The sequence below is a fragment of the Elephantulus edwardii genome, unplaced genomic scaffold, assembly GCF_000299155.1.
Source record: "Elephantulus edwardii isolate Elephantulus edwardi_28Jun2011 unplaced genomic scaffold, EleEdw1.0 scaffold00084, whole genome shotgun sequence".
Taxonomy (NCBI): domain Eukaryota; kingdom Metazoa; phylum Chordata; class Mammalia; order Macroscelidea; family Macroscelididae; genus Elephantulus; species Elephantulus edwardii.
Window position 1 is genome coordinate 7692645 of NW_006399834.1, and position 19809 is coordinate 7712453.

Genomic DNA, 19809 nt, shown 5'->3' on the forward strand with positions numbered 1-19809 from the left:
GAAGGAAATGATGAGGGTCCAGTGGGGACCAGATGCAACAGAGGAATGACAAGCATTTTCCAATGGTAATTAAACCAACTGTCTTATTGATTTGGGAACTAGATGCTGACTCTCTGTCTTCTTCCTGTTGAACAGGTGTGTAGATGTAAAGGGGGGAAGGGAGGACGCTTTATCTCCTTACTGGTGGTCTTGGGTTAAAGCTGCTTGCCTTCTTGCTCTGTTAGAAGATACTGTCCTGTCATTTGCTCCCCTCTGGACTGCAAAGTGTTTTCCCAGGTGGGTCCAGTGGGGATAGCTGGTTGAACCCAGAGGCTCCATCCTCCTTTGCTTCCTTAGCTGTCAGTTGTATTTCCTTTTTTTGTCACTGGCACTGGGTTCAGGATCAATTCTGGAGTAAAATTCAGTGTTAAGGTTACCTATAGGATAGGGAGCAAATCTAGAGAGAACAAACTTGTGAGTTACAGATAGTAGGGCTTTGAGGGTGTTGCTTTCAGGTTTACTGGGGGAGAGGGTGGCAGAGGGTGGTCTAGATAACATTGTCTAGAAACCCTAGGCATTCTTTGTTTGTTTGTTTGTTTGTTTTTTTCCTTCCCCACCCAGGGGTCAGATGGCACAATCTGGGGACTGAGGAGCTCACCTGAGGGCCGCAATGGCTCGCCCCGAGCCGGGGGCCGAGGGCAGGCCACCCCGGGCAGAGGCCACGATGGCTTGCCCCGAGCCGGGGGCTGAGGGCAGGCTGCCCCAGGCAGAGGGCCAGGACGACACTGTTCTATAAAATTAATCATCATTGATCTATGCTCACTATCACCCCATCTTTTTAGTTCCCCACTAGATCTATCTGAATTGCTTCACCTTCTCTCTTACTCACCAAAATCTAGGATACCATGATTTCCCCCCTTCCCTTGTCCTCCTCTCTTTCCTTATAATTTTTATTCACATCTTAATAGTTAGCCTTCTATTTTTATAAAAATAGCCATAGACAGTATTTATCCATATTAAACTAAGTTAGTTCACTCAGCATAATGCTCTATAGGCTCTCTCATGTGAAACAGTATTTTATTAAATCATTGCTCCTGAGTGCTGCATAGCATTCAATTGTGTGAATGTACCACAATTCCTCAAATCATTCCTTTGTTGATGAACATTTGCACTGTTTCTGTGTTTTTGGTATTGTGAATACAGCTGCTATAAAAATCTGTGTACAAATCTACATTTGTGACTTAGTTCTCTTTTCCTCAGAATATATTCCTAGGAATAGCTGGATTATATGCTATATTAATGTTAAACTTTTTAAGGAAACATCAAACAGTCTTCAAAAGTCATTATACCTGGAGCTCTGGTGGCCTAAAGGCGAGAAGCTGCACTGAACTCCTGAAGGCACATGGTTGAATTCCACCAGATAGTCTGGGGGGAAAAGAGGGGCAATCTCTCCTGTGCCAGTCAGATCCGATTTGACTGCATGCAACAAGTTAAAAAAAAAAAAAAGAGTCATTGTGCCATTTTACAATTCCATTTACAGTGTATGAGAGTTCCTATCTCCCCACATCTGCTGTCCAACATTGATTGCTTTCTAATCTGTTAAACTTTGCCACTGCTATTGGGGTGAGAAGGTATCTCATTGTGGTTTTGATTTGTATCTCTCTGATTGCCAATTATTTTGAGATTTTCTTAATGTATTTGTTGACTATCCAAATTCTTCCTCTGTGAAAAGTCTTTCCATGTCTTTTGACCATTTTCTGATCAGGTTATCAGTTTTTTCTCCTGGAAGACCTGTCATATTCTTTTGTTACGAGACCTTTTTCTGAGATGTCATTGCCAAATGTTGTTGTTTTTTCTCCTAGTCAGATTTTGTTTTTACCTTATTGGAAAAGTTTTTGATGCACACAGGGACTTAATCTTTAGAAAAATCCCATTTGTCCATGTTATCCTTTCCTTGTGTATTTCTGGCTGTATTTGTCAGTCTAAATATATATGTGTGTGTATATATATATATATATCTCCTTGGCTAGGGCTTATAAATTTTGACCCATTATTATCTCATAATATTTACTGTTTTTGCCTTTATCCCTAGGTCTCTGAGTGCTCTGCCTCCCACTTAAATTTGTTTTTCAGAAGTATTTTGTTTATTTGGAGTCTCTTTCCTTTCAAAATAAACTTGTCAATTGCCTTTTCTGTCTCTTTGAAAAATGAATTTGGTATCTGTATAGATTGCTTTTGGTATTGCCATTTTCACGATAGTGAGCATTCCGATCTAAGAACAGGGAACATTTTCCCATTTGTTTAGATCTCTTAATGTTTCTCATAATAATTATTTGTTGTTTTCTTTATAAAGGTCTTTGTGTCTCTAGTTAGATTTATTCCCAATATGAAAGGTATTCCTTACTTATTTCCTTTTCCTTGTTTTCTTTGTTGCTGTAGAAGAATCTCACTGACTTTTGTATATTGATCTTATATCCTGTCATTCTGCTAAATTGGTCTACTAGGTGTAACAGTTTTTGGAGGCAAGAATTCTCACACTCTTTTCCACATACTTTGGACAGTTCAGAAGGGATCAGTCCTTGGAGATGGACATCATGCTTGAAAGGGTAGAGGGTCAGTATGAGAGAGGAAGACTCAGGATGAGATGGATTGACACAGTGACTATGGCAATGACGTCAGTTATGTCAGAGATGATGAACCTGGCTCAGTATAGGGCAAGGTTCAGAGCCATTTTTCATAAGGTTGCTATGAGTCATAGTTGACTCAATGGCACATAACAACAACAATATAGCAATGAACATCACTTACATCCAAATTATGTTTTCCAACAAGCATTTTGTATCGCTAACAAGATTTTTTTTTCTTGGAGAAATGCTTTTTGGAAGTTCTAGGTAAGTAATATTAAAGATGACCTGTTTTATAAAATCAATAAAATTTTTTAAAAAAAGATTACCTGTAAATTCTTGTCATTTAAGTAAGTTAAAAAACAATCTCAGTTATTAGATTTTTTTTTAAATACTACATTTTGAGAAAGAATCCAAAGGGCAAAAGATAAGACAATTTTAACATCCATAACTGATTGCAATTTTGTTGTTTGGTTGTCACTTCAAAGAAATCAACTAGAAAAAAAATCACATAATAATTAGGTCAAACTTAAACACTCTATAAGATGGTTAAGAAATTGTTAATTTTCTAGGTATAATAATGTATTATGGTCTTGTTTTTAATAAGTCAATAGCAATAAGAATTTCTTTTACAAATGTTTATTCCCTATGTATAGAAAGGTGAAATAAAATAATGATGGAAAGAGTTCTAGTAACATAACGGGTACTAATGAAAATTTTAGTACTTCAATGCTCACCAAAATGTTGCCATTTCAAACCCACTGTCAGCTACATAAAAGAAAGAAGTGAGAATTCTAACCTCATAAATGTTTACAACTTTGGAAACTTTATGGGGCATCTCTACATTGTCTTATTAGCTCTGTATAAGCCAAAATAGATTAAACAACAATGAGTTTGTTTCATTGTTTGGGTTGCATTTGGGTGGTTTATTTTTTTTTTTTTATAGGATCCCTCCCCTTCATATATTTGAGCAGGAGCATATATCTATTTAGGAACAGGTCTCAAAACATCTAGATGTATGAAGGTAAGAATACAAAAAAAAATAATATATATTACTTAATAATTGTTTAAACCAGAGATGAGTATTTCAAGGTCATGATAATCTTCCTGCATATATTTTTAATTCTTATTTTTTGGTACCAAAAAACTTCCAAAAAAACCCCAAACACAAACCCTCACACTATTTTCTCACCTTTTCCAGGACCTGTTTGTTCTCTTGGCAGTCCATAGTATGCTCAATATTCCACTCCAGCGTCATAACTCAAAGGCATCAATTCTTATTCTGTCATCCTTATTCATTGTCCAGTTCTCTGATTCATAGCAAGTGATTGTGATCACCATGGTTTGGGTCAGGCCTACCTTTGTCTCAAGACTGATGTTGTTCTTTAGCACTCTAAAGATGTCCCTGGCAGCAAATTTTCCCATTGCAGTTAATAGTCTTTTGATGCTGGTGCCACAAGTGTTGATTGGGGAACCAAGCAAGCTGAGATTGTTAACTTCAATCTCTTCTCCATCTATCATGAAGCTGTGAATTGATCCAGTGGTGAGCATCTTTGTCTTCTTGATGTTGAGCTTCAATCCATATGCAGTCCTTGACCTTCTGCAGCAAACACTTAAGGTCCTCCTCAGTTTCAGTAAGTAGGGTTGTGTCATCTGCATAATAGAAGTTGTTAATGGGTCTTCCTTTATTTTTTGTTTTATTTATTTGTTTTTGTTTTACTAATTAACTTACAAAGTTTGTATACCTTGTTTTTCACACTAGATCTTTTCCATTCCTTTTCTGATTTTGAATCATACACTATTTACTTGCTCTGCTTTGATGACTGTTTCCTGGTCTGAGTAGAGGGTTTTTTATGAGCATAATTTATTAAGTGTTCTGAGATTCTCATTCTTTTCAAAATTAGCCACACTTTGTTGTGATCCCCACAGTCAAAGGTCTTTGCATAGTCAATAAAACACAGATAGACATTCCTCTGGTACTCTCTGCTTTCAGCTAAGACCCACTAATATTGACTAAAATGTCTCTGGTGCCACTCCCTTTTCTAACCCCACTACCACATCTGGCAGTTCTCTGTTGCTGTACTGTTTCAGTCAGGTTGTTTCATAATCTTCAGCAGGATCTCACTTGCATGTGATATTAGTGATATTGTTCAATAATGTCCATACTCTCTCCGACCTGGAGAGATGAAGGCAAGCTGTTCCTTGGAGGCAAGAATTTTGAATTTCCATCTCACATATGTTGATCATACTGGCTAGAGGGACCAGCCTTAGAGAAGGACATCATACTTGGAAGTGTGGAGAGACAACATAGGAGAAGAAAACCCCATATGAGATGGATTGACATAGTAGTTGGGGTAATGTGTCAGAGACAGTGAGATTTGCCCAGGATTCAAGCAGATTCAGTCAGAGTTATTGTGCATAGGGTCACTATGAGTCGCAGAAGACTTGACAGCACATAACAACAATTTCTTTACTCTGTTTCTCACGTTAGATTCTCATTTCCCTCTTTTAAAAACAAAAACAAAACAGAAATCTATAGTTTTTAAATAATCTCATAAATCTGAAATTTAACCGTAAAGTAATCCCAAAATGTTTATTATATTTATGTTCCTAAAATCTTTAAAAAACCCATAAATTTCTATAGTAAATATTTTAGTCAAAACTTGTAAATGGTTCATAACTTTTCTTCAAAATAAGCCTTAGTTTTAAATCAACTATTCCTTACAATCTCTTTTTTAATCAACCTTACCAGTACTTCTTTCAGTATTCTTTATGTGCTTGGTCAAAATAGTTGTACTTTTGGTCTGTACTCGTGTACTTTTCCTTCGAACAGACACTAGAGAGTCCATCTGTACCTTTGCTCTAGATATGTTCCTTATCTTTTCTTTACATTTAGCTTAATTAGTTTCCTCACTAAAGATCAATTCAAGTCTTATCCCACTCTGTGTTTTTTGTTTGTTTTGTTTTGTTTTTTTGTTTTTTACTTAAATACCTTTCAGAATATAGTAAATTTTCTCTTGCCTCTTTGGACTCCAGTAGCACTGGCTACTTTCTGGACTGTATAATTTTACACTCTCAGTCTTTGATATCAGGGACTATGTCAGAATTTTATCTATGCAAGTATCTCCTTCAGTGTGTTATAAGCAGTAATTGTTCAGTATTTTAGTTTATATTGCTGCTATAGTTTTTGTCATTTTTATTGGTGACGGCAGTGTAGCTGCTAATGCATAATTATATTTATAATAATTTTGATGGTGATATGTGTTGTCAGATTGGTTCCAATTTACAGTGTTCCTATATACAACAGAACCAAACCTTGCCCAATTCTGTGTCATTCTCACAATCTCTGCTTTACATAACCTCATGTTTATTGTCACTGCTTCAATCCATCTCCTTGAAAATCCTCTTTTCTGTTGACACTCTGCTTGTTGTATTGGTAAAATCTACTATCAAGGACCTTTCCAAAGTTCCATAGAGCCATCATGTCAGTTTAAAGACTAAGGTATCCAAGGCATGGTATTTACAATTGCTTCCTATCCATTTGAAGTTGATCAATGAATAAGGAGGGGCAAAAATAATTTGTGTCTTCAAACCATGTTGGTGAAAAATACGGAATATTCCATGGACTACCAAAAGAACAAACAAATCTGTCTTGGAGGAAGTGCAATCAGGTTTCTCCCTGAAGGCAAGTATGATGAAATTTCACCTCACATACTTTGGGTATGTATCAGGAGGAACCAGTCTTTGGAGAAAGACATTATGCTGGGAAATAAAGAGGAACACAGAAAGAGAGGCAGATGCTCAACCAGATGGATTGACAAAGTGATTGTAAAAAAGCATGGTACAAAGTAAGGCAAGGTTCCAATCTGTTCATGGGGTCACTATAGGTCATAATCAACTTGACACATAAAACAACTATTGCTACTGCTTTTCCAGGCTTAGGTCTTTCTCCAGATACTGATGTCTCCTAATGATAATGGGACCAAAGTATCTGAGGTGAAATCTCACCAGCCTTGCTTCAAGTAATACTCTGGCTATACTTGTGTGAAGATAGGTTTGTTTGATTTTTGGCAGTACATGATATATTGAATAATAATAAAGTTATTTTACTTGGACCTACAGTAAACACTCTTGGCATATACACACACAGGAAATCAAAAGACGAGTTGCATTGGGGGGAAAAATCTGTGGTCAAGGACTTCACCAGAGTGCTAAAGAGCAGCAATTTCAGTACAGAACCTAAAGTGTACCTGGTTCATGTCGTGGTCTTCTCAATTGCTTCCTATTCTTCTGAGAACTGGGCAATGTATAAGGATGACAGAAGAAGAATCAATGTATTTGAGCTGTGGTTCGAGAGAAAAGAATGAGCATGCCATACACTGCCAAGAGAAAAACGGGTCTGTCATGGAGAGGTTGAAACTAGGTTGATTCTTGGAGGCAAGGATTTTGAAACCCCATTTCATATGTTGTCAGGAGGGACCAGTCCTTGGAGAAGGACATATCATGATGGGAAGGGTGTTCAGTGTAAGAAAGGAAGACCCTGAATTAAATGGATTGATACAGTGGTTGTGGCAATGGGGTTAGTTGTGTCAGAGACAGTGAGGCTGGCTCAAGATAAGGCAGGGTTCAGAACCATTGTTCATAGGATCTCTATGAGTTGTAATCATTTTGATGACACATAAAAACAATACAACACTATGTATCCAAAACTCTGCCAAATGCTATACATTTATTATGTGTTTTCATTCTCAAAGCCCATTAGTGTTAAACTTCCAAAACTTTCAGATGGAGAACTAAAAAGCAGTTAGATGATTAATTCAAGGCATTATGTATATGAAGCAGAAGAGCTGGTAATAGATCCATATAGTATTACCTGAGTTCATTCTCTTGACAGTACCTTCCACTTACTTACAAAGAAAGATCTTTTCTTTGCCTGTAGAGTTCAGAGGTCTCATTTATTACATAATAAACTTACTTTATATGTATTTTTCCAAGTTTCTGGATTTATAAATATTATAAAATGCATAAAGGTGGCAGGTTATTAGTTCAGTTCTTTGTGTTTTATGTTTTTAATTCTTCTATTATGTAAGAGATATTAGTGGAATACTTTTAGCACGTTACACTGCTACCAAAGCGAAACACCTCTGATATTCAATTCCACCAGCTGCTCTGCTGGGAGCAAGATGGATAGTCTTCCCTCTGTGATTTACAGCCTCTGAAACCCACAGAGATTGCTATGAGTTCATAACCCTAGTCAACTCAATAGGTAGTGAGTTTTCAGTGTGATTACTTAATTAATTTCTTTAACTTTGTTCTTTTATCATACAAAAATGTCCTTTTCATTTTATCTCTTTTTTTCCTATGCCATTTACTTCTCAAATATTCTCACCTTCTCCTAAGCCAAATTTCATTTTAGTAATTGATCTAAATTCCAAAACTGGTTATTTTTATAATATCTATAGTAACAGCATTCCATGATGTCATGTTTTGTACTTTCTATATGCTCTTCTGATGTTCCATGGTATAAAATACAACTTTAAAATTCATTATACTACTTTTTCACACTGATTGTTATAAAAATGAATGGATAGATTTTTCTCTCAAAGTGAGAAGAAATAATACATGTAAGACTTAGCTATATTTTGAGAGGAACATGATATCTGTTCTTATATAATACACCATAATCTCTTGAAATGTTCTTTAAAGTGAGTATCATTTCAATGTTCCTCCATAGGATTATTGAATTTCCTAACATCCGTCTTTCCTCTCTTCTTTGGCAGAGCTGCGTTCATCAGAACTGCCACTTGCTCTATTATAGACTCCTTCAAAGGATTTCTCTCTGCTTGATATATTAGATAAAGCTATCTCTGACTTACTGCTGCACACTCCTGCACTGTACATTGCAAACTATGATTAAATTGGGCACTTAAGGATACTGCATTACCTCTTTTAGGCCACCAGGGTACCATTTAGAGCCCTCATGTAACACTTTCCTTAAACCAGGTCATAATGATGTCATTTAATCATTTTAGAGAACTGAAATAGATATTTATGAGATGGCTCCCAAGTAGTTTAAAAGAATTAGTGTAGATTTCCAAAGCCTATGACCCACTAGCCCAATGGAATGAACTTCTTCCAGTATGCCAGTGATTTCCCATTTCCCAGGCTTAACAATAATTTTCAGAATGAATGTGCAACATTTGACAGTGGAAAAGAAATTGGTTCAAATCCTATTCTCTAGATCCACCAAAATTTTTCATTGAGAAATTATTCTTTTCTTTCTTCATTCCATCATTGTTTCCAGTGTAGAATTATAATGTAGTTTAGGTCTGTTAGCTGATTGCTTGTTATCTACCAGGTGATACTCACCTAAGAGAGACTGAGGAATTGTAGAGCTGAGAGGCACCTGTAGAAACTAACTGCTGAAAATGAAGATCATCAGATAGAATCCTTGTTTCGTTCTCTCAGACTAATATTTTTCACTCTGTTTTAAAGATAACTGAATTTTCTTAACTACTAAAATATTCTAAATTGAAATATTTTCTTGTTTGTAGATTATTGGATATGGTAAGATGTGAGGGGAATAACAGCTGTTCTCTGCAAAAATTTCTCTACTAGGTAAAAAAAAAAACCTAATCTTATAGGATATGTGAAATTGTCAGAATATAGTATTTTTATAGTCCACAGAAGATGTGTGGGAAACTGTTTATATTGTCACTTTCTGTGACACCCTAATGAGATGAATGTTCTAGAAATTGAAAAAATACGTGTAAGAAAATGTTTTACTGCACTACAATAAAATTGGTCTTGTAAAAGGCCTACAAATTTCCATTTACTCTCTATCTGGCTCTTTCTAATGGATTCGTATTCCCAGATATGAATTTATTTGTCAATTCTGTTCAGAACATTCATAGAGTGCAAGGAAAGAGCTTGTACCTTGTGATGTCATGTTGCTTCACAGTGTAGTCATTCTCACATCACTATTCAGTATTGTCATGAATCTGAAGCAAAAGAATAAAACAGAAAGAGGGGAAAAATTAGATTAGGGAACACAAGGTTTTCCGCTCTTACAGAGATAGCCAAATTCAAGCTGAATTTAATTTCTTTTCCATGACATTTGCTTTAAAGACTTCTATATATATAAAAAGACAGTACTTACTGTTTCATTCCACATCTTCATCTGCAAGTAGGATAGTGTCCTTTAGGCTTAAAGCTCCATTCAAATGCCATGCTAGCTATAAAAATGGGTTTGTTTGCACGTATATACATAGCTTCTTATTCAGGCCATTGTGTGTTTTACACATCTCATAACCAAGCTCTATATTCTGAGTGCTTGCGGCAGTCTTATGTGGGTTTGTCTTCTGTGCCAGATTTATCTTCATATTTCCCATTATAGCCTGAAAGAACCGTATTAAGGAAGTCTTTCTTTTCAGTTCCCGCTTGTGATTGCTAACATATCAAATTTATTCCTTCATAATCCAGATCATTTTCAGCAGCTTTGAGGCCTGCATGCAGTAGTAGTTTGTTAGAGAGCTCATAGTAACCCTACACTGACAGACCAAAAAGCTCTACGACTGTCACTTTATGTCATTAACAATTTTCTAAAGCCATTACAGATGGGATAGACTGATTAGAACTGAGGAGGGAGGATCTTTTTCCCAGCCAGAAATATCCCCTGAGACTCTCACGGCGTGTGAAGTTTCTAGTGATTAATGGGAGAAAAAAAATAAGGCCGCCTGTCCTGCAATTGCCATAGACTTTATTTGGGGAAGAACTTATTTATATTTGGTGATTTCTCGGGGTAGCTAAACATTAACCAGTTAACTTGAGAGAGAGAGAAATAGATTTCTCAAGATGTACTGCATGTCCATTTCAGGTCCTGAGGTTGGATTTTTCTCTCCTTGTTTGAGTCTAGCTATTATAATTTAATGTCAGTGCTGTTCAGAGATGAAAGTGTTTATCTTCTCCTGACCCTTTTCCCTTGTCTTCTTCTGTTTTATTTCTGTAAATGAAAGCTACAGCTGGAATATTGTTTTACTGCAAATCTCACGCCAGCACTGTCAGTTGTGATGTGACACCAGAGATTCTTATCTGTAGGCTGGGTTGGAATTATTAAACATTCTCACATTGTGCAAAGTGTTGGGGACGAACAGCAGTGCAGTGAGGTGCATCCAACACTTCTGTCTTTCCCACCTGATCCTTGAAATGTGATTCCTTTAAAGGGCTAATGTTCACTTTCTATAGCTTTATGTGGAACAGTGACAGTACTCAAGAAGTAACATGAACTGAAAATTATAGTAACTTCTCATCCTTCTGTCTTAATGCATACTTTCAAAAATAATTTTAAGGGTAGCCTTCATTTAAGAAGAACATATTTGATCACTGTGATTAAGAACAGGATTTTTTTATGAAGGAAAATTTCTTGCAGTCTAAATATTGGAGAATGTTTTTATTTATTTCTCCCCTCTTTTTTCAAATAACCTTTTCTACAGCTATCATACAGAAACAAAGTTTTTTTTCAAGATACAGTGAGATTTGAGCCTATTTTCTTTTTACTGAAATTATTATTAAACTGTAAAAACACATGTGCTTTTATTATGGCAAGTATACACCATAATCAGATAGTCTTTGTCACTCTGATAATATCAAACAGTATATGGGATTTTTGTCTTCAGAGTCCATAAATATTAATCATTGTGACAATTTTGGAAGATGGGGAAAAAACATTACATACAGTTTAAAGATGTGGAAACTGAAGAAGAGAGATTAAGTGATTTGTCAAAGAGGGCTCATTTGACTTTGCCACTCAAGGGTTTCTGAATTTCCGCTCCAAGAGGACAGTGAGTCTATTTCTAGACTACATGTTAAGTTCCTTGGGTCATTTTCATGCTTTGCTGCAAAGTTACATTTGTAATCTCTAAAAAGAAACTTCCAAAAGTTGCTGGAGGATATTTAAGCTACAGAAGTTTTCTTAGAAAACTTAAAAGACACGTCCTGTGTTGTTTATGTGTTTGGGATGGAAATATATTGTTAATGTGCTATAATTTACAGACCTCACCGGTCATAAGTCAAAAAGGAACTGCATTAGTTCACAAAAGATTGAAATTAGAGTTGCTAGTTAGAATGTGCAACATCAGTTACATTTGAATATCAGATGAGCAAAGAGTAATTTTTAGTACATGTGCTTCCCAAATATTGAAATGTCATCATCTGATACTCAAGTATAACTGAGTAGTCTGTGTTTTAATTTACTAAATAAATAGATTGCTAGAAACATTAATAGAAGCCAAATTTAAACAAGTTTAGATTTATACAAGAACTATTAATCCAAAATTTTTAATAAAAGAAAACTCCTTAAGGAACTTAATGACAAAACATCTAGGATGTAGCTGGCCTGGACATCAGCTAGATAAAATAACAGGAACAACTTATGAATTTCAGATTTGCCTCCTTACAGTGGATATCGTGCCAACCTCACATTATTTTAAGGCAGACTTGTATTAACAAGAAGCATACTTGACTTTTATGAAGTTGTACGATTGAAATAGTTGCCACTAGACAGAAAATAGTCTTTCTCTGAGAGTCTAAGTCTTTCTCCTTGTCAAAATCACTTGGTCATGACCTGGTTAGATACCAACCTTGAGGGTGGTGATAATGGCGAGTGGTTAGGGTAAAAATATGGTATCTGCCATAGACTACACAGATAAAGTAAGACTGCTGCTGCTGCTATTGTTAGGTACCAACAAGTTGAGAATGATTCATAGCAACTCTGTGAACATCAGATCTGAACTTTGTCCTATCCTGTACCAACCTCACAATCTCTGACACACTCAAGCCCATTGATGCAGTCACTATGTCAATCCAGCTGGTAGAGGGTCTCTATCTCCTTAATCATTTCTTCTACCTTTCCAAAATGATATCCTTCTCCAAGGAAAAGCCTTTCCTAGCAACATGTCCAACGTATGCAAGATGAAGGTTTGCCATCATTGCCTCCAAGGAGCACTTTAGGCTGCCCCTTCTCCAAGGCATAGCTGCATGTTATTTTGGGAGTCTATGGTTTGGAGTCTATGGGATATTCAGTCCTCTCTCCAATACCATACTTCAAAAGCACCAATTTTTCTTCTGTTATCCTTATTCATTTCATTGTCCAACCCTCAGAAGTTTATCAAGTTATTGACAAGACCACAATCTCAATTAGATGCACCTTAATCCTCAAACTAACATAATTGTCCCTTAGTAATTTTAAGGGAAACCTGACTGCAGACTTTCCTAGTGCAATATGTCCCTGATCACCTAGAGATCAGATAAAAGGAAAGATTTCTCAGAAAAAGGGATTTCTTAGTAAATAGTAAGTCACAAACACAAATATGTATGTCTCTGTATATCAAGACAAATTTGCCCAAGTAAAGTGAGACTTTATTTATTAGGATAGAGTACTATCTTTAAAAAGACATGGAGAGGTGTTCCAACCCGCTAGGCCCTGCCCGGCTCCAGCCTGGTGGCGCAGCTCTGGCAGGACGTGGGTGGGAGAGTCGCGGGAGCTGTGGGAGCCCTGTACACATTTTTGCACTTTGTCCATACACTGAATTGCAGTAAACAGTTATTTCAAGGACACAGCAAACTTTACTGCAATGTGAGGGGATTATTGGTCATTACAAACTACACAGATGAGGTCCTTTGGGAAAATCTCAGGGTACCCAGCCTGACACCAGAATTGCTGATGAGATGTGAAATCAGCAGAACGCCAGAAAACTGCTACAGCCTTAGAAACAGAAGGCCAGAATCCTTGTGAAAAAGAGGAGATCCTGAAGGTGAAATTGGAAAAGGATTTCCACTGTAGACCAGAGACCATCTTACAGAGGGACAACCCAGTACCTGAGACCTCCCACCAGCATTTCTGACAATTTCGCTAGCAGGAAGCAGCAAGCCCTCGTGAAGCTCTCATTTGGCTCCGGGAACTGTGTCATCAGTGGCTGAAGCCAGAGAGGAGAACAAAGGAGCAGATCTTGAACTGCTTGTGCTGAAACAGTTTCTCACCGTCCTGCCTGGAGAACTGCAGAGCTGGGTGCGGGGACAACGGCCAGAGAGTGGTGAGGAGGTGGTGACTCTGATGGAGGGTTTGCAGAAACAGCCCAGGAGACCAAGGCGGTGGGTGACTGTCCATGTTCACGACCAGGAAGTCCTGTCAGAGGAGTCAGCGCATCTCGGAGCAGAGCCTGGGTTACCCAGTGAGCTGCAGGCTCCTGTACAGACCCCAACCCCAAAGGAATCCCAAAAGGAGCCCAGATCCAGATGTGGAGGCACCAAAAGAGCAGAGCTCAGGTCCTGAAGAGGAGCCCCTTTCACATCAGGAGAGCGAGTGTCCAGCGCTCCAGGACCCAGACATTCGTGAAGAAAGGAATACTGGGGACCCAGAGATGGTAGCCCTTCTGACTGCCCTGTCACAGGGGCTGGTAACCTTCAAGGATGTGGCTGTATACTTCTCTCAGGACCAGTGGAGTGATCTGGATCCAGCACAGAAAGAGTTCTATGGAGAGTACGTCTTGGAAGAAGATTGTGGAATTGTGGTTTCTCTGTCATTTCCAATCCCCAGACTAGATGAGATCTTCCAGGTTAGAGAGGAAGAGTCTTGGGTCTCAGATATCCTAGAGCCTCAAGAGCCTCAAGAGACAGATATCCTGAGTTTTACCTACACAGGAAACCAGAGTGAAGAGGAAGAAGAATATCCTGAGCAAGAAGATCTGAGTTGTGATGATCTGCAAAGGTCTGTTGTGATAGATCCAGAAATTCAACCAACGCCTAATTAGGACCTACTCTTTGGGGATAATCCAAGCAGACTTAATGAAATAAGATTTGGTACAAACATTCCTCAAGCTGATAGTTTCACAGATCTTCAAGAAACTGTGCCCTTCCACCCTTTGTTAGAGAGTCATCATGACTGTCCCGTGTGTAGTAAAAACTTCACTTGCAACTCTCACCTTGTTAGACACCTGAGAACTCACACAGGAGAAAAACCCTATAAATGTATAGAGTGTGGGAAAAGTTACACACGGAGCTCACATCTTGCCAGCCACCAAAAGATTCACAAGATGGGGGCTTTTCAGTTTCTGAACCAGAAGAATGTTGATGAGACCTTACCGCTGATCCAAGCTGAGGTGACACCATCTATCGAGAAACCCTATAGATGTGGCGATTGTGGGAAACAGTTCCGCTGGGCTTCAGATCTTGTCAGGCACCAAAGGACACATGCAGGGAAAAAACCCTTTTTCTGTACTGTTTGTGGAAAAGTTTCAGTCAGAAATCTGTGCTAACAACACACCAAAGGATTCACCTTGGAGATAAACCCTATTTGTGTGGAAAGTGCGGAGAGGATTTCCCTGACCACAAGCTGTATCTGGCACACAAAAAAACGCATGCAACGAATGTGGGCGGTACTTCAACCACGGTGCAGCTCTTGCCAGGCACCTGAGAGGACATGCGCCAGTGACGCCCTCCCAATGCTACAAATGTGGGAAAAACTTCAGTCGAAGAGACCACCTCGTCAGGCACCTGAGAACACACACTGGTGAGAAGCCATTCACGTGTCCTACCTGTGGAAAAGGTTTCAGCAGAGGATACCACTTAATCAGGCATCAAAGGCTTCACTCTGAAAAGACCCCGTAGCTAGTCCCTCAGGTGAGCTACAGTTGGCCCTTACCTGTGGGTGGACTAAGAGAAACCCTCTTGTCAGCCTGGGAGACCTTGTCTAGAAAGTCCCTTTCCACAACCAAATAAAAGCCTGGGCAGAGCTTCTCATCTTTAAATTTTGAGGCTATATTTTGCCCAAAGTGCAATCTGAGTTGAAGGTTTTCCTTGAATGCAGTGTTCCTGCCTCTACCTCGTGGGTACAGAGTAGGAGAATTAGAAGATGTAGGAGGTTGTACTTACGCTGTTTTCCAAAAATACCTTGTTGCATACCCTGAAGACTCCCGCCTACCTAGAGTTTAAGTGGCCAAGGACAAACCCTTAGGTTTGGTGAGGGGCCACCCTTAAGGTGTGTGTTCTTTCTGGACTCACATGTTAAAGCACACAGCGCTGAACTCAAGGTGGGAGATCTGGGTCCTGAGGACTGCTGCACATCCACATGATAACTGTACAGATCCCTTCCTGAGTCAGTTGTTCACCTTGCACTTTCCTTCGATGCTGTAGAGTTAATTTGATGAGTAAAAGTCTCAAGGCTGCTGTTTATGGACCTTTTCAGGCAGTTTCCTTCCCCACTGTCAGAATGGTACCTGGCCAATCACTGCCAGAAAGGAGGACTTAGTGGCCTCTGTTTCCTTGTGTGTTTGTTTTTGGCATTCCCTTCCCCTTCTCCTTTAAACTACTTTTAATGCTTTTAGCTTCCCCTTTATTCTGTCTCTGGCACTTCTGCTTCAAGTGAGATGTAACATTGAGATTCTGATGGCATATCAGTAAAGCATAATTGTCATGACGTTCCTTAGATCCCTATGTATGCAAACACCCACCTACCCTAACCCAGTCCTTCACTTGGGTTTTATGAGATTTTGGTAGTGTCCTCTTTCAAAGGCATTAGAATCATGATTGACTGGGCCGCCTCATATACATGAAGAAAACTGGAGAAGATACAAGATCAGCCTATGAAATATTAAGAAAAAGCTGTTGCTACTGGCCAGAGCTGTCAAGAATATTCTGATACCCAATGTCCACCATCCCTGTGTAGCCAGGAACACTATGAACCTTATTTAGCACTTGGGAGCTGCAGAGTTTATCAAGAGTAAATGGCTTACATGTATTTGTTGTGTTTGCTTTTTCTTATGTAATTTCTATTTCATGTGATTAAGAACTAAACAGTAATATCTAAAAAAAAAAAAAAAAGACATGGAAAGGACACCAAGCATCAGAGATCTGCACAAAAAACAAGCTATACAGACATATTCTATTGTTTAAATTTTCCTACCTTTATTATCTCTCTTTTTCTTTCTTTTTAAACTTTCTGATCTCCAAATACTGCTTTTCCAGATAATTGTTTTTGTTATGTACTTTCAAGTTGACTACAACTCATAGTAATCCTATGAACAGTGACTCTGAATCTTGCCCTATTCTATATGCACAAAGAATGTGAGATGGAGCTTCAAAATCTTTGTCTCCAAGAAGTAAACAGATATGTTCCTCTCCAGAAGACACCCGTTTGTCCTCTTGGTAGCCCACAGTGTGTTCCATACTCTTCTCCAACATCACAACTCAAAGGCATTAATTCTTCTTCTGTTATCTTTATTCATTGTCCAGCTCTCAGATGCATAGCAAACAATTGGAAATTAATGACTTTTTCAGATGTACCTTAGTCTTTAAACTGATGTAATTGCTCTTTAGCATTATGGAGAGAGATCCTTGACCACAGATTTTTTCCCCTCAATGCAATTCGCCTTTTGACTTCCTGACTGCTGGTCCAAAGGTGTTAATTGTAAATACAAAGTGAAACTATTAACAGCCTTAATCTTTTCTCCATCTATCATGAAACTTCCTACTGGCCTTGTGGTGAGAAGTTTTGTTTTCCTTATGTTGAGATGCAATCCTTACTGAAGGCTGAAATTCTTGATCTTCTGCAGCAAGCGCCTCAAGGCTTCACTAGCTTCGATGAGCAAGATTGTGTTATCTACATAATGCTGGTTATTGATGAATCTTCCTCCAATCCTAATGTATATGAACAGAGCACACTTACACTATTAGATCTTGTCCAGATACATGCAAATGAGAAGCATAAGCAGGGCTGTCAGAAATACATTTTTTTGATAGCCATGGCTGAAAATAGGCAAAGCTTTTAAAAGTATATGGATTGGAGTTTAATTCTACAATAAAAGGTATCTATCTAATCTCAATATTTTAAATAAAAAGAATATTACTTCTTGTTGTATATATATATTTTGTATATATTTTAAGTCTCCAGGGGAAGTATATATTGCTCTTTTTATTTATCTACTTAAATAAACTATACCCTTGAGATAAGCAATCTTGGGAAAAACACATAACTTAATTCTACATGACTCAGTGACCCTATGAACAAAAGAACTGAAGCTTTTCTATAACTATCATCTTTTCTCCAAGGTCACAGAGTTTCTAGAGACATGTTGTTTAGGAACAAATAGCACTACAATAATCCCTAGATCACTGAAGAATACAGTCTGCATTGCCTATGATTTTGATTTGCAGGGGTTCCATCCACATACCAATATATTAATTACTCTTTAGCTAATCACCTAAATTTTTACCCTGAAGGTAATATTCTAGCCAACATGCATTTGTTATGTACACTTGTAGAATATAATGGATTGGTAGCATGAACAGATTGTCTCTTTGACTCGAGTTAATAACAACATTCAATTTGAAATTTGAATAGGTAATGATGGTAGTTACAAGGAAAAGAAAAACCTCAAAGCTTCACATTTTCTTGGCATGATCTCTACAACAGCATGTGTTCTTGTCACTTTTTTTGTTCTTCTTGAGTAATACTAGAAAGTTGCTAGACCAGATGAATTTCTTATGACCTATTTAATAGAACCAATTTTTTAAAATGGCACTGAAAATAGTTGTTCAATCATTTTAAGAGTAGGATTGTACCACAGTAGGAGAATATACTGAACTTTTAGTTTCTTTTGTATAATTTATGTACTGTTTTGCAGAATATTTGGCACTTAGTCAATGAAAAGAGGTCATGGTAATGTAAGACTCAGCTATGTGATGTAGAGAAAACGTGCTCTTGCTCACTGTGGTCCCCTGAGCCACCCACTAAGAGTGTCTGAGGACTGCATTTTCTTAATTGTTGGAACCCATCAGTATAAGTGGTAGGTAAATCTTAGGACTAAGTGTGCCCATCTATGTGTCTTTTCCCAGGACTGAGCCCTTCTAATAACATGCCTGAGGTGTGTGAGATGAAGCTTCACTATCCTTACTTCTAAGGAGCACTCTGGTTGCACTTCCATTCCTCCAAGACAGATTTGCTTGTCCTTCTCGAAGTCCATGATATATTCAATACTCTTCACCATCACCACAATTCAAAGACTATTCAAAGTCAATTATTTGATTTTCCTTATTCTTTGTCTAACTTTCAGATGCATAAGAAATACTTGAAAAAAATGCCATGTCTTGGATCATGTGCACCTTAATCTTCAAATTCATATCATTGCTCTTTAGTACTTTGAAGAGGTGTTTGACAAGTCTTTTTCCAAGGCAAATAATTGTTTGTCTTGAATGCTGCTACCATTGGTGTTGAGCATGGATCTAATACACAATAAAACCCTTGATTGCATCATTCTATTCTCCATCTATCATGATGTTTCCTATTCTTTCATTAGAAAAGACTTTGTTTCTCAATGATGAGATGTAAACTGTATTAAAATCTGTAGTTTTTTACTTCTGTAGAATGTGCTTAAAGTGATTCATCTTAGCTCCCTGAATGCAAAATTATGTCATCTGTATGATGCAACATGTATATTTCTCTACTTCTGATGCTATACACATTTTTATAGAGTCTAGCTTTTCAAATTATTTGTTTAGAACATAGATTGAACAGATATGGAGAAAAGATACAAATCTGATACACACCTTTCTTGCTTATAAACTATACAATATTCTCTTGTGTTCAGACAATTGTTTCTTACTCTATGTATAGATTTCAGATGAACAAAATAAAGTGTTATGAGACTTCCATTCTTCTCAATGTTATCCATAATTTGTGGTGACCTACACAATTAAATACCTTTGCATAGTCAATAAAATAGAGATAGACATCCATGTAGTATTCTCTGGTTTTAGCCATGATTCATCTGATAATAGTGATATCCCTCATTACACAGCCTCTTTTTAATCCAGCATAAATATTTCTGGCAGCCCCCTGTCAATGTACTACTCCATCTGTTTTTTAATAATCAACAGCAAGACTTTACTTACACGTGGTATTAACTACATTGTTAGATAATTACTACACTCTGTTGGGTCTCCTTTTTGGAAATGAGAACAGATATAGATCTCTTCCAGTTAGTTGGCCAGGTGCTGCCTTCCAAATTTTTTGGTATAAACTAATGAGCATGTCCAGGGCTACAGCTGTTTGTTGAAACAGATCAATTGACATTTCACCAGTTCTTGGGATCTTCCCCCCTCCCCACCAATGCCCTCCAGAGTGTAGCATTATGCATCCTTATAAACTGTATTT

At 37.7% G+C, this 19809-nt stretch overlaps 1 pseudogene; it reads left to right on the forward strand.

Annotated features, from left to right (window-relative positions):
• LOC102867977 overlaps window positions 1–15266 on the forward strand; it is a 31782-nt pseudogene extending 16516 nt beyond the window's left edge.
• The last annotated feature ends 4543 nt before the right edge of the window (window positions 15267–19809 follow it).